The following is a 12,637-nucleotide window of genomic DNA, read 5'->3' as shown; positions in this document are numbered from 1 at the left end:
ATTCGAACCCTAATTTACATATTTCCAACAACAGCAATTGAATCCACAATACTCTAATTCCCCAGACTTCTATATTGCTTGCTTTCTCTACATTTTATTGGGGAACATAAAAAGGAAGCTCAAGAGCTTTCAAAAATATCAGATAACTTTAATGACCTTCACATACTGTAACCCTGACAAAACATTTCTCTAATACTAATTCAAGACCTGCTGTAATAAATACACCTTGCTACGACAGAGTCTGGAACTTATTCAAAATGAGGATCTATTAAGCTAAATACTTACATAATTACTCCCAAGAACAGCTGAATATTGGCACCGAATTTATTTTTATACAGCACATCTTATGAATTTCAGGGTATAACATTTTAAAATTCTCTCTTTTGTGGTTAGGTCTTGAGAGCTACAACTAGTACAGTTTCCCCTGGGAATGCTGTCTTGGAGGAGAGGGAGTGAGGAAACAGCATGCCGAGTCTACTGTGTGTCAGTCAGTTCAGTTCAGTCCCTCAGTCGTGTCCGACTCTTTGCGACCCCGTGAATCACAGCACGCCAGGCCTCCCTGTCCATCACCAACTCCCGGAGTTCACTCAAACTCATGTCCATCGAGTCGGTGATGCCATCCAGCCATCTCATCCTCTGTCGTCCCCTTCTCCTCCTGCCCCCAATCCCTCCCAGCATCAGAGTCTTTTCTAATGAGTCAACTCTTCGCATGAGGTGGCCAAAGTACTGGAGTTTCAGCTTTAGCATCATTCCTTCCAAAGAAATCCCAGGGCTCATCTACTTTAGAATGGACTGGTTGGATCTCCTTGCAGTCCAAGGGACTCTCAAGAGTCTTCTCCAACACCACAGTTCAAAAACATCAATTCTTTGGTGCTCAGCTTTCTTCAGTCCAATTCTCACATCCATACATGACCACTGGAAAAACCATAGCCTTGACTAGATGGACCTTTGTTGGCAAAGTAATGTCTCTGCTTTTGAATATGCTATCTAGGTTGGTCATAACTTTCCTTCCAAGGAGTAAGCGTGTTTTATTTTCATGGCTGCAATCACCATCTACAGTGATTTTGGAGCCCCAAAAAATAAAGTCTGACACTGTTTCCACTGTTTCCCCATCTATTTCCCATGAAGTGATAGGACCAGATACCATGATCTTTGTTTTCTGAAGGTTGAGCTTTAAGACAACTTTTTCACTCTCCACTTTCACTTTCATCAAGAGGCTTTTTGGTTCCTCTTCACTTTCTGCCATAAGGGTGGTCTCATCTGCATATCTGAGGTTAATTGGTATTTCTCCCGGCAATCTTGATTCCAGCTTTTGCTTCTTCCAGCCCAGCGCTTCTCATGATGCACTCTGCATAGAAGTTAAATAAGCAGGGTGACAATATACAGCTTGACGAACTCCTTTTCCTATTTGGAACCAGTCTGTTGTTTCCTGTCCAGTTCTAACTCTCACTTCCTGACCTGCATATAGGTTTCTCAAGAGGCAGGTCAGGTGCTCTAGTATCCCCATCTCTTTCAGAATTTTCCACAGTTTATTGTGATCCACACAGTCAAAGGCTTTGGCATAGTCAATAAAGCAGAAATAGATGTTTTTCTGGAACTCTCTTGCTTTTTCCATGATCCAGCGAATGTTGGCAATTTGATCTCTGGTTCTTCTGCCTTTTCTAAAACCAGATTGAACATCAGGAAGTTCACGGTTCACATATGGTGGAAGCCTGGCTTGGAGAATTTTGAGCATTACTTTACTAGTGTGTGAGATGAGTGCAATTGTGCGGTAGTTTGAGCATTCTTTGGCATTGCCTTTCTTTGGGATTGGAATGAAAACTGACCTTTTCCAGTCCTGTGGCCACTGCTGAGTTTTCCAAATTGGCTGGCATATTGAGTGAAGCACTTTCACAGCATCATCTTTCAGGATTTGAAATAGCTCAACTGGAATTCCATCACCTCCACTAGCTTTGTTCGTAGTGATGCTTTCTAAGGCCCACTTGACTTCACATTACAGGATGTCTGGCTCTAGGTGAGTGATCACACCATCATGATTATCTGGGTCGTGAAGCTTTTTTTTGTACAGTTCTTCTGTATATTCTTGCCACCTCTTCTTAATATCTTCTGCTTCTGTTAGGTCCATACCATTTCTGTCCTTTATCGAGCCCATTTTTGCATGAAATATTCCCTTGGTATCTCTAACTTTCTTGAAGAGATTTGTAGTCTTTCCCGTTCTGTTGTTTTCCTCTAATTCTTTGCATTGATTGCTGAGGAAGGCTTTCTTATGTCTCCTCGCTATTCTTTGGAATTCTGCATTCAGATGCTTATATCTTTCCTCTTCTCCTTTGCTTTTCGCTTCTCTTCTTTTCACAGCTATTTGTAAGGCCTCCCCAGACAGCCATTTTGCTTTTTCGTAACATGCTACTGTGTGTAACATGCTTCAGATAGCACCGCTCCCTTACATGGCTAAGGGCTTCCTGGTAGCTCAGCTGGTAAAGAATCTGCCTGAATGCAGGAAACCTGGGTTCAATTCCTGGGTTGGGAAGATCCTCTGGCAAAGGTAACAGCTATCCACTCCAGTATTCTTGGGCTTCCTTGGTGGTTCAGACGGTAAAGAATCCCCCCGCAATGTGGGAGACCTGGGTTCGATCCCTGGGTTTGGAAGATCCTCTGGAAAGGGAACGGCTACCCACTCCAGTAGTGGAAACGCTCTCACCTTTTTCACATGTATCTCTTCCCTGCTCTCCCCCTTTCCCCATATTCAGTGCCAGCAATTATTCAATTGAGTGGAGAGAAGTGAAGTGTTTTCCAGTCCCATCATCTCACATCCCCATTTTTTACCTCTCCCAGTCTAGATTCCATGGATAAGTATTACAATCAATTTGCCTGTAACTCTTTTGTCCCTCTCCCATTTAATTATACCTCAACTATGACTAAACTCAACTGCCCACTTTCTCTGCCTCTTTGCCCTAAAGGCTAAACGTTCCTGGAGAAAATCAACAAGCATCGTAGATTGATCTTTCTCTAAATTCATGAGTAATAATTGTAGAAGAGCACTCATGAGTGCCCAGGAAGCCTTCTGCATTTCCCATTATCTGAAACAAGTTTCAGATCTTCTTTCTCTTCAAACCTTCAAAAGCCACTCCCCTCCAGAGCTCATGAACTCACCTCATTATTCTCTGAGAAAAGGGTTGCAATCAGATGGGAACTCCTTCAACTTCCCACCACCAACTTTATTAACTTAGCTGCATCTACGTTCACATTCTCTGCCTTCCTCTAATTACAATGCAAAAAAGAAATTTCCCAGTGCCTAAAGATATCAGCCCCTCCCCTCACTTTCTGGATTTCATCTCCTCTTTCCATGTTCAAGAAATTCAAGTCTGCAATGATCCTATGACTCTTCATGTATCATTAGACACTCTCTGTTTACTGGATCATTCCAAGAAACATAAACATACAAATTATCCATTAGGAAAAAACCACTCTTTTGATCTCATATTACCTTTATAACCTCACTTTTCTGACCCTTTCAGAACAAAACATATTAAGAGATGCCTACTGACTTCTTTTTATTATCTCACCTTATATCCTCAGCCCACCCCAGTCAAATCTATCTCCCCTCTAACCACTGAAATTGTACTTGTCAAGGTCAAAATAATGTTCGTGGTGTAAAACTGTGATCTGCCAAGATCTCACCAGTCCCATGACTCTATTATCTGTGTGCTGCTGACTCTCCATTTTAAAGTCTCCAGCTCTGAACTCTCCCTCTGAGTTTCTAAACTTGTTTCTCTCCTTTGCTTCTCCAGCTAATAAAGAGTATCACCTTCCAACCATTTGTTCAAGCAAAATTCCTAGGGGACATCCTTGAGTCTTCTTTATCCCATACACCTCCTACATCACCTACACACATACTTCCTAAGCAAGCATCAAGTTTGGCCATCATTTGCTGTAGATTGCAGTAGCTTCTAACCACTTGCTTCTTTTTTAGAACTTTCAAAATCTTTTCTTTATACAGCAATCCAAGTGAACTTTCTACAATGTAAATAATATAACATTTAGTCCCTTAATATTCACCAATGGCTTCCCTTTCCACTTAGAATCAATTGTAAATACATTTTTTTTTGCTGATATGGCCTTTTATGATCTATCCAGGTGTATAATTCCATCCTCAGCCCATCCCATTTCTACTCCTCACAAGAAATAAACCCCAAGAGTCAGAGTACTCCTGCCAACACAGTACTGAAACCAAAGCTAAATGCTATCATTTTGCCTTAGCATTTTAGTCAATGTCAAGTTGACTTCAAAAATATTTTAGTCTTATGTTTTTGCCTCAATATTTGCTATATGCTCCACTCAAAGAATGACCATTTTAATATTCTCTGCATTGTATAGTAAGAAGTACAGTGAAGAATTAGTATAATATTATAATATTCCAAACACTGAAAATAGGAAAAAAAAAACTGAGGAGAGTCCAAAGAGAATTACTAAGAAATAACTACAAGCTACCTTTACATTTCAAATACTATACTCCAGAGAATAATGATATTAAACATAAAATTAGACTAATAATGACTGTACACAATAAAAGTTTGATCTGTAGATCTTGCTTTAAAAATTAAACTTGCTAGAAAGTTATTGAATAGAGAAATAAAGTTCATTAAAGTTATTACAACTAATATCACTTGTGATGGTTCACAACATTATGAATGTACTCAGTTCAGTTCAGTCACTCAGTCGTGTCCAGCTCTTTGCGACCCCATGAATCACAGCACGCCAGGCCTCCCTGTCCATCACCAACTCCCGGAGGTCACTCAAACTCATGTCCATAGAGTCGGTGATGCCATCCAACCATCTCATCTTCTGTCATACCCTTCTCCTCCTGCTCCCAATCCCTCCCAGCATCAGGGTCTTTTCCAATGAGTCAACTCTTCGCATGAGGTACCCAAAGTATTGGAGTTTCAGCTTCAGCATCAGTCCTTCCAATGAACACCCAGGACTGATCTCCTTTAGGATGGACTGGTTGGATCTCCTTGCAGTCCAAAGGACTCTCAAGAGTCTTCTCCAACACCACAGTTCAAAAGCATCAATTCTTCGGTGCTCAGCCTTCTTCACAGTCCAACTCTCACATTCATACATGACCACAGGGAAAACCATAGCCTTGACTAGACAGACCTTTGTTGGCAAAGTAATGTCTCTGCTTTTCAATATACTATCTAGGTTGGTCATAACTTTCCTTCCAAGGAGTAAGCGTCTTTTAATTTCATGGCTGCAGTCACCATCTGCAGTGATTTTGGATCCCCAAAAACATAAAGTCTGACACTGTTTCCACTGTTTCCCCATCTATTTCCCATGAAGTGATGGGACCAGAGGCCATGATCTTCATTTTCTGAATGTTGAGCTTTAAGCCAACTTTTTCACTCTCTACTTTCACTTTCATCAAGAGGCTTTTGAGTTCCTCTTCACTTTCTGCCATAAGGGTGGTGTCATCTGCATATCTGAGGTTATTCATTTTTCTTCCGGCAATCTTGATTCCAGCTTGTGCTTCTTCCAACCCAGTGTTTCTCATGATGTACTCTGCATATAAGTTAAATAAGCAGGGTGACAATATACAGCCTGATGTACTCCCTTTCCTATTTGGAACCAGTCTGTTGTTCCATGTCCAGTTCTAACTGTTGCTTCCTGACCTGCATATAGGTTTCCCAAGAGGCAGGTCAGGTGGTCTGGTATTCCCATCTCTTTCAGAATTTTCCACAGTTTATTGTGATCCACACAGTCAAAGGCTTTGGCATAGTCAATAAAGCAGAAATAGATATTTTTCTGGAACTCTCTTGCTTTATTATCACTAAATAGTACTTTAAAATACTAGGGAAAATTGAAAATTTTTACCACAAGTGTTAAAGACAATGTAGTGTATAAAAGTAAGTGAAGAGTATAAAAGCCTATCATTTTTTTTAAAATCATAGGGAAATACTTAGATTAACTAGTTCTCTGTTCCAAGTTAATTTTTAACAAACATGGTTAAAAAAGATTATACTAAAACCTAAAAAGAAGAAATAAACCTTCCTTGTAAAATTTACATGAAAAAGATTTACACAGGACTTTCCTGGTGGTCCAGTGGTTAAAGAATCTGCCTTGCAATGCAGGGAACACAGGTTTGAACACTGGTCAAGCAACTAAGATCTCACATGCCACAGGGGAACTAAGCCCATGGGCTGCTGCTAGAGAGCCCACACAACGAAGGGAGAAATCCCACGTGATGCAACAGAGATCTTGCATGCCACCACTAAGACCTGATGCAGCCTAAATAAATAAACTTAAAAAAAAAAAAAAAGGTTTACACTATAGAAATTATTTCAGTATAATAAAGTTGAAATGTAAAATAGAGAACATAATTTAACTTCTCTATTAAAAAACGATAAAAGGATTAATTTTACTTGAGTTTTCTTCAGAAAATACTCCCACTGCAAGTTTATTTATGTTTTTGTTTTTGACTAAGTGCCAAGTCAAACAGTCTTATGGTCAGAATGATAGAAACAAAACAAAGAGATCAAGTAGTTCTATCCCCAAATATATCTTGCCCTTTGAGAATGAAACAGAAAAGCTTTTAACTTTTGGTCCAAGGAGGTGAAAATGACATCTCTACTGATGAGGGAGTGGGAAAAATACCCTGGTATTTTCTTCCAATTCTCTCCCTTGGCCATGGGGACAGGCATAAGTATGTAAATTGTACAGCACAATATGTTAACTAAAACCCACTATTTTAGCACAATGACCAAGGAAAGGAAACTCTAGAAATCAGATGTGGTGGGGAGATCAAGAAGGGAAAGGAGCTCAAGAAAGTAACACAATAGGTTTGGGTATGAATTCCTAGACTTGATCTTGAGCTACACATGTATGGATCTGACCTTAAACAGAATACCAAAGGCTTTGAGAAATGAACTACAGGGTATAAAACTTCCCAAATTCTAGACTCTCACTAAAAACAGAAGGGAGAATATTTTTCAATTGATCTAATCAGCCTAGAACGACACCGATATGCGAACCAAAGACATTATAAGAAAAGAACACTATGGAATAATTCCCTCATGAAGAAATAAAGAATAGAAAAATAATGTAGAAAATAAATAAAACCAAAAGTTGGCTCTCATCAAAATGGACAAGCCTTCATCTAGATTGCTCAATACATAAAAAGACTCAAATTAAAATCAGGATCAGAAGTGAGAATATTACTACTGAACTTACAGAAGTAAAAAGGATTGAAATTAAATACTAGGAATGACTGTATCTCAATAAATTAGATAACCTAGGTGAATGAAAAAATTCCTAAAAATACACAAATCACTAACACTGAATCAAAAACTAGAAAATATAAATAGACCAATAACAAGTAAAGAGACTGAATCATTAAAAAAAAATTTCCAACCAAGGAAAGCCCAGGAACAGATGGCAAATTCTATCAAACATTAAAAGAATTTAATCAAGAGAATGCCGATCTTATATATTGAAACCTATAAAATAGTAATTTTATTGAAACTAATTATCAAATACCTGAATCTATTGAAGGCATCTATCTATGTTCACAGATTGGAAAACAATATTTAAGATAGCAATATTCCTCAAATAGATCTATAGATTTAATGCAATCTCTATCAAAATTCCAATGGCTTTTTAGTTCAGAAATGGAAATGCTGATCCTCAAATTCATACAGAAATGCAAGGGGCCCAAAACAATGAAAACAATATTGGAAAAGAAATGCAAAGTTGCAATACTCACACTTTCCAATTTCTAAACTTACTATAAAGTGACAGTAATCAAAAGTGTGGTGCTGGCACCGGACAGACATATAAATCAATGGAATGTAATTGAAATCCCATAATAAATTCAAACATCAACAGCCAAATGATTTTTGACAGGAGTGTCACACAGACCATTCAATGGGGAAGGAAAAGCCTCTTAACAAATGGTGCTAGGAAAACTGGCTACCCACACAGAAAAGAATGAAACTGGAATTGCACCTCACTTTCTTTGCAAAAATTAGCTTAAAATGGATCAATGCCTTTGTATTTAACAAGAGAAAAAGCTATAAAATTCTTATAAGAAAACATAGGATTACACTTGTTTGACTTAGTATGAATAGAATGCTAGATTTGTAATTTTAAAAAATAGATATGCAACAAGCAGCAAAGGTTTACTGTATAGTATATAGAACTACAGCCAATATCTTATAATGACCTATAATGGACAATAATCTGAAAAACACTATATGAGTATATGTATAACTGAATCACCCTGCTGTGCACCTGAAACATTGTAAGTCAACCATACTTCAATAAAATAGATGTATTAAGAAAAAAATAAAGTAAGTCATGGGGATGTAATGTCAGCATGATGACTATAGTTAATAATATTATATTGCATATTTGAATGCTGCTAAGAGAGTAAATCTTAAAAGTTCTCATTATGAGAAAAATACTTTGTGACTGTGTATAGTGACAGATGTTAGATTTATTGTGGTGATCATTTTGCAGTCACATCACATTGTGATCAATATACAAATATTGAATCATTACATTTTATACGTTTCAATTATATCTCAGTTAGAAAATTGTGTATCAGATATTACCAAGAAGGTAGAAAGACAACCTACAGAAATATTTGAAAATCATATATCTGGTAATCATATATCCAGAATATGTAAATAGATTATAATGCAACAACAAAAAGACAAACAAATCAATTTAAAAATGGGCAAAAGACTTGAATAGAGATTTCTTCAAGGAAGATATACAAATGGCAACAAGCCTGGGGGGAAAATGGTCAACATCATTAATCATTCAGGACATGCAAATCAAAGCCACGCTGATATGCCATTTCACACCTACTAGGATGACTAGAATTTTAAAAAGCAGAAAATAACAAGTGTTAGTAAGGACTTAAAGAGATTAGAATCCTTCTACTTTGGTGATGGATATATAAAGTGTTTTTGCTTGCTGTGGAAAACAGCTTGGCAGTTTCTCAAAAGTTAAACCTAGAACCGCCATATGACCCAGTAATTTCAATCTTTGCTATATACTCAAGAGAAATAAAACATGTTACCACAAAGGTTTGAACACAAATGTTCATGGTAGTATTATTCATGATGGCAAAAAAAAGTGGAAGTAATTCAAGTGTTCATCAACTGATGAACAGATAAACAAAATGTGGTATAGCCACACACAGTGAAGTTCGGTAAGGATACATGGAATCTCTCTGTGTTATTTCCTATAACTGTATGTGAATCTACAATTATATCAAAATAAAAAATAAACAAACTAGTCATTTCCATATACCAGCAATGAATAAATCAAAACTGAAAAATACCACTTACAATGTCTCTAAAATATTACTTAAGGATAAATATAATAAAGCATATATACATATATATATGAATCACTTTACTGTATACCAGAAACTAATACATTATAAATGAACTATACTTCAATAAAATAAATTCTTTTAAAAACATAAAACTTTAAAAACTTTAAAAGAAAACACAAGAGAAAATCTTCATGACTTAGGAAGAGGAAAGAGTTGTTAGATATTATACCAAAAACACAATCTATAAAAGAATGAATTAGTGAACTTCTTCAGAATGCAAAACTTTGGCTCTGTGAAAGACACTATTAGGAGAACAAAAAAACAAGTTATAGACCAGGAAAATATATTTGCAAATCATATATCTGACAAAGGATTTGTAACCAGAGTTTATTCTAAAACCTCAAAACTCAAGAATAAAACCCAAACAACCCCACTCACAAAAAGTGCAAAGAATTTGTTCAGATATATATATATATAAACCACAGAGGATGCACAATGATTAAAAAAAAAAAGTACACAAGATGCTCAACATCATTAGCCTTTACGGAAATGTAAATTAAATCTATATAATGAGATATCACTACACACCTATCAGAATGGCTTAAAAAAAACCTGACCATATTAAGTGTTGACAAGGATGATGACTCACTGAATCTCACACAATGCAAGCAAAATGGTACAGTCAATTTGGAAAACACTTTGGCAGTTTCATTAAAAGCCAAATGTATATTTATCATATGACCCAGGAACTGCATGCCTGGGCATTTTCTCAGAGAAATGAAAACACAAAAACCTGTCCATAAACATTTCTAGTGACTGCTAGAAATTTTTAAATATATTCAAGGTTTATACTGTATTGCTATTAGATGTGGCACCTCACTCCAGTACTCTTGCCTGGAAAATCCATGGACGGAGGAGCCTGGTAGGCTGCAGTCCATGGGGTCGCTAAGAGTCAGACCTGACTGAGCGACTTCACTTTCACTATTTACTTTCATGCATTGGAGAAGGAAATGGCAACCCACTCCAGTATTCTTGCCTGGAGAATCCCAGGGACAGAGGAGCCTAATGGGCTGCTGTCTATGGGGTTCGCACAGAGTCAGACACGACTGAAGCGACTTAGCAGCTATTAGATGTGCAACTGTAGACTCCCCCACTCAACTGCCTGCTATACATCTCCTGGATGTTCCACAAGCATCTCAAACTCAATTTGATTCAATATGTCAATATGCCTCAAATTCAACTCATTATATTTTCCCTAAAATCTCTTTCTGTTTCTTTTTGGCTACTCAGAGCATGACACACTTAAGTTTAAGCAAAAATCTTAGTAGTCATTCTAGACTCTGATTATACTCATTAGTCATCAGGTCCCATATTTTCTACCACCTTAATCATTCTCAAATTTGTATACTATTTTGATTTTACTATCTCTCCATTCCATCTCTTCTTATTCTAATCATTGCATATCCCTAACTAACCTCTTTACCCTTCCTCTCATCAGTCAAATTCCCATCTCCTTCAATCTATTATTCACTCTAATGGTAGATTAGTTTTTTCTATAATTCAGTTTCACTTATGTTACTCTTCAACTCAAATTCCTTTAGTAATTTCTTTGAAATTTTAAAAATAAAATTCAGACTACAGAGCTTGACCTAAATTGACCTTATAATCTTGTTCCTTGCCTTTAGACTGCTTTTTGCCTTATCTGGACTATAGTTTCCCAACTTCATCATTTTAGCTCACTTAATGGTTATCTGAAATTTTACCTCCCAAGGATATCCTCCTTAAGCTCCACTCCCCAAATGTCCCAGGATTTATCTGCCATCACTTGAAATAGCTGCTTCTTATTTTTTTTGCCAGTATGTCCTGCCAATCTAGATTCTCTGAAATCAGAGTCATTTTGTTGTTGTTGGTACTTTACACGTCCAAAATCTGACACCTAAAAGGTACTAAAAATATTTAATACATTAATGAGATAGAGGCATCTTCCTCTTTCTCTCCTTTTCTTTCTTTCTTACTTTTTCTCTTGTTCTTTAATCGTATCTCTGGAGAATACAATTCATAGCCTGATAGAAGTGTCAGGCATGGGAAAATAATTATAAAACAATGTAATAAGTGCTAAAAGAAGATGAAGTGACAGTTTTATAGAATTTTTGACATATTTTCTATGCAAAAGTTAGAATTGAGCTTTTCCTCTATAAAGGATTTTAAACATAATTTCCTGTAAGTGGAGAGTAATAAGCATTCAGTTCAGAAGAGATGTTCCTCAGTTTTTGTTTACAGACATAAAGAACAAAGTTGGCCTCTTCTTGCCTTCTCTATCTTCCTTCTCATAAGCAAAGGCAATAATTTATTTTAAACATGGACATTAGTTATTAGTCCTTGGCAATTTTTCAGTCTGCATTAGTATTACATATCTCATTAAAGCAAAGCTTAGAGGCGAATCTCCAAAAGTTATATTTTTAAGCTTTGCATTCCCATTTTGATAATTCACTTTCAAGAGTTTGCTCACAGTCCCAGTGTGTTCTTATTCAATTTGGGAAGTGTTCTTTTGGGTATATGGGTGCCAAGGTATAGATTCAATTCCCCCCTGGTAAAATTCATAATGATCCTTCAATGTGCACTATGATATTTAATACACCCCAAACCCCTATGAGGTATAAATTACTATCCCTACTAAATACATAGAAAAATGGAGTCAGGACAGACAAACGGGCTTACCAGTAGTGAGTAACAAACCAGAATCCAAACCTAGATCATGGAATTCCAACTCCAGTGTTTTCTCTACATCTTGTTGTGTGCATTATCAATGCATCTTATCAGTGAATGTGATAGCCAATGCATTTTCACTATTATAAATTCACTGCCACAACAAACTAAGCAATTAAAAGAGCACCCTGGTTGCTAGTTGACCTAAATTTCATTCTTTGTAGGTGTCGTTGTTCGGTTGCTCACTCGTGCCCAACTTTTTGCAACCCTGTGGACTGCAGCATGCCAGGCTTCCCTGTCCTTCACCATCTCCCGGAGCTTGCTCAAACTCAGGTCCATTGAGTCAGTGATGCCATTCAACCATCTCATCCTCTGTCATCCCCTTCTCTTCCTGCCTTTAATCCTTCCCAGCATCAGCGCCTTTTTGAATGAGTCAGCTCTTTGCATAAGGTGGCAAAAGTATTGGAGCTTCAGCTTCAGCATCAGTCCTTCCGATGAATATTCAGAAGGACTGATTTCCTCTAGGATTGACTAGTTTGATCTCCTTGCAGTCTGAGGGACTCTCAAGAGTCTTCTCCAACACCACAGTTC

Source organism: Bos javanicus, chromosome 6 (assembly GCF_032452875.1).
Source record: "Bos javanicus breed banteng chromosome 6, ARS-OSU_banteng_1.0, whole genome shotgun sequence".
NCBI lineage: Eukaryota > Metazoa > Chordata > Mammalia > Artiodactyla > Bovidae > Bos > Bos javanicus.
The sequence above is the reverse complement of the archived record's forward strand: the minus strand, read 5'-3'. Positions refer to the sequence as shown.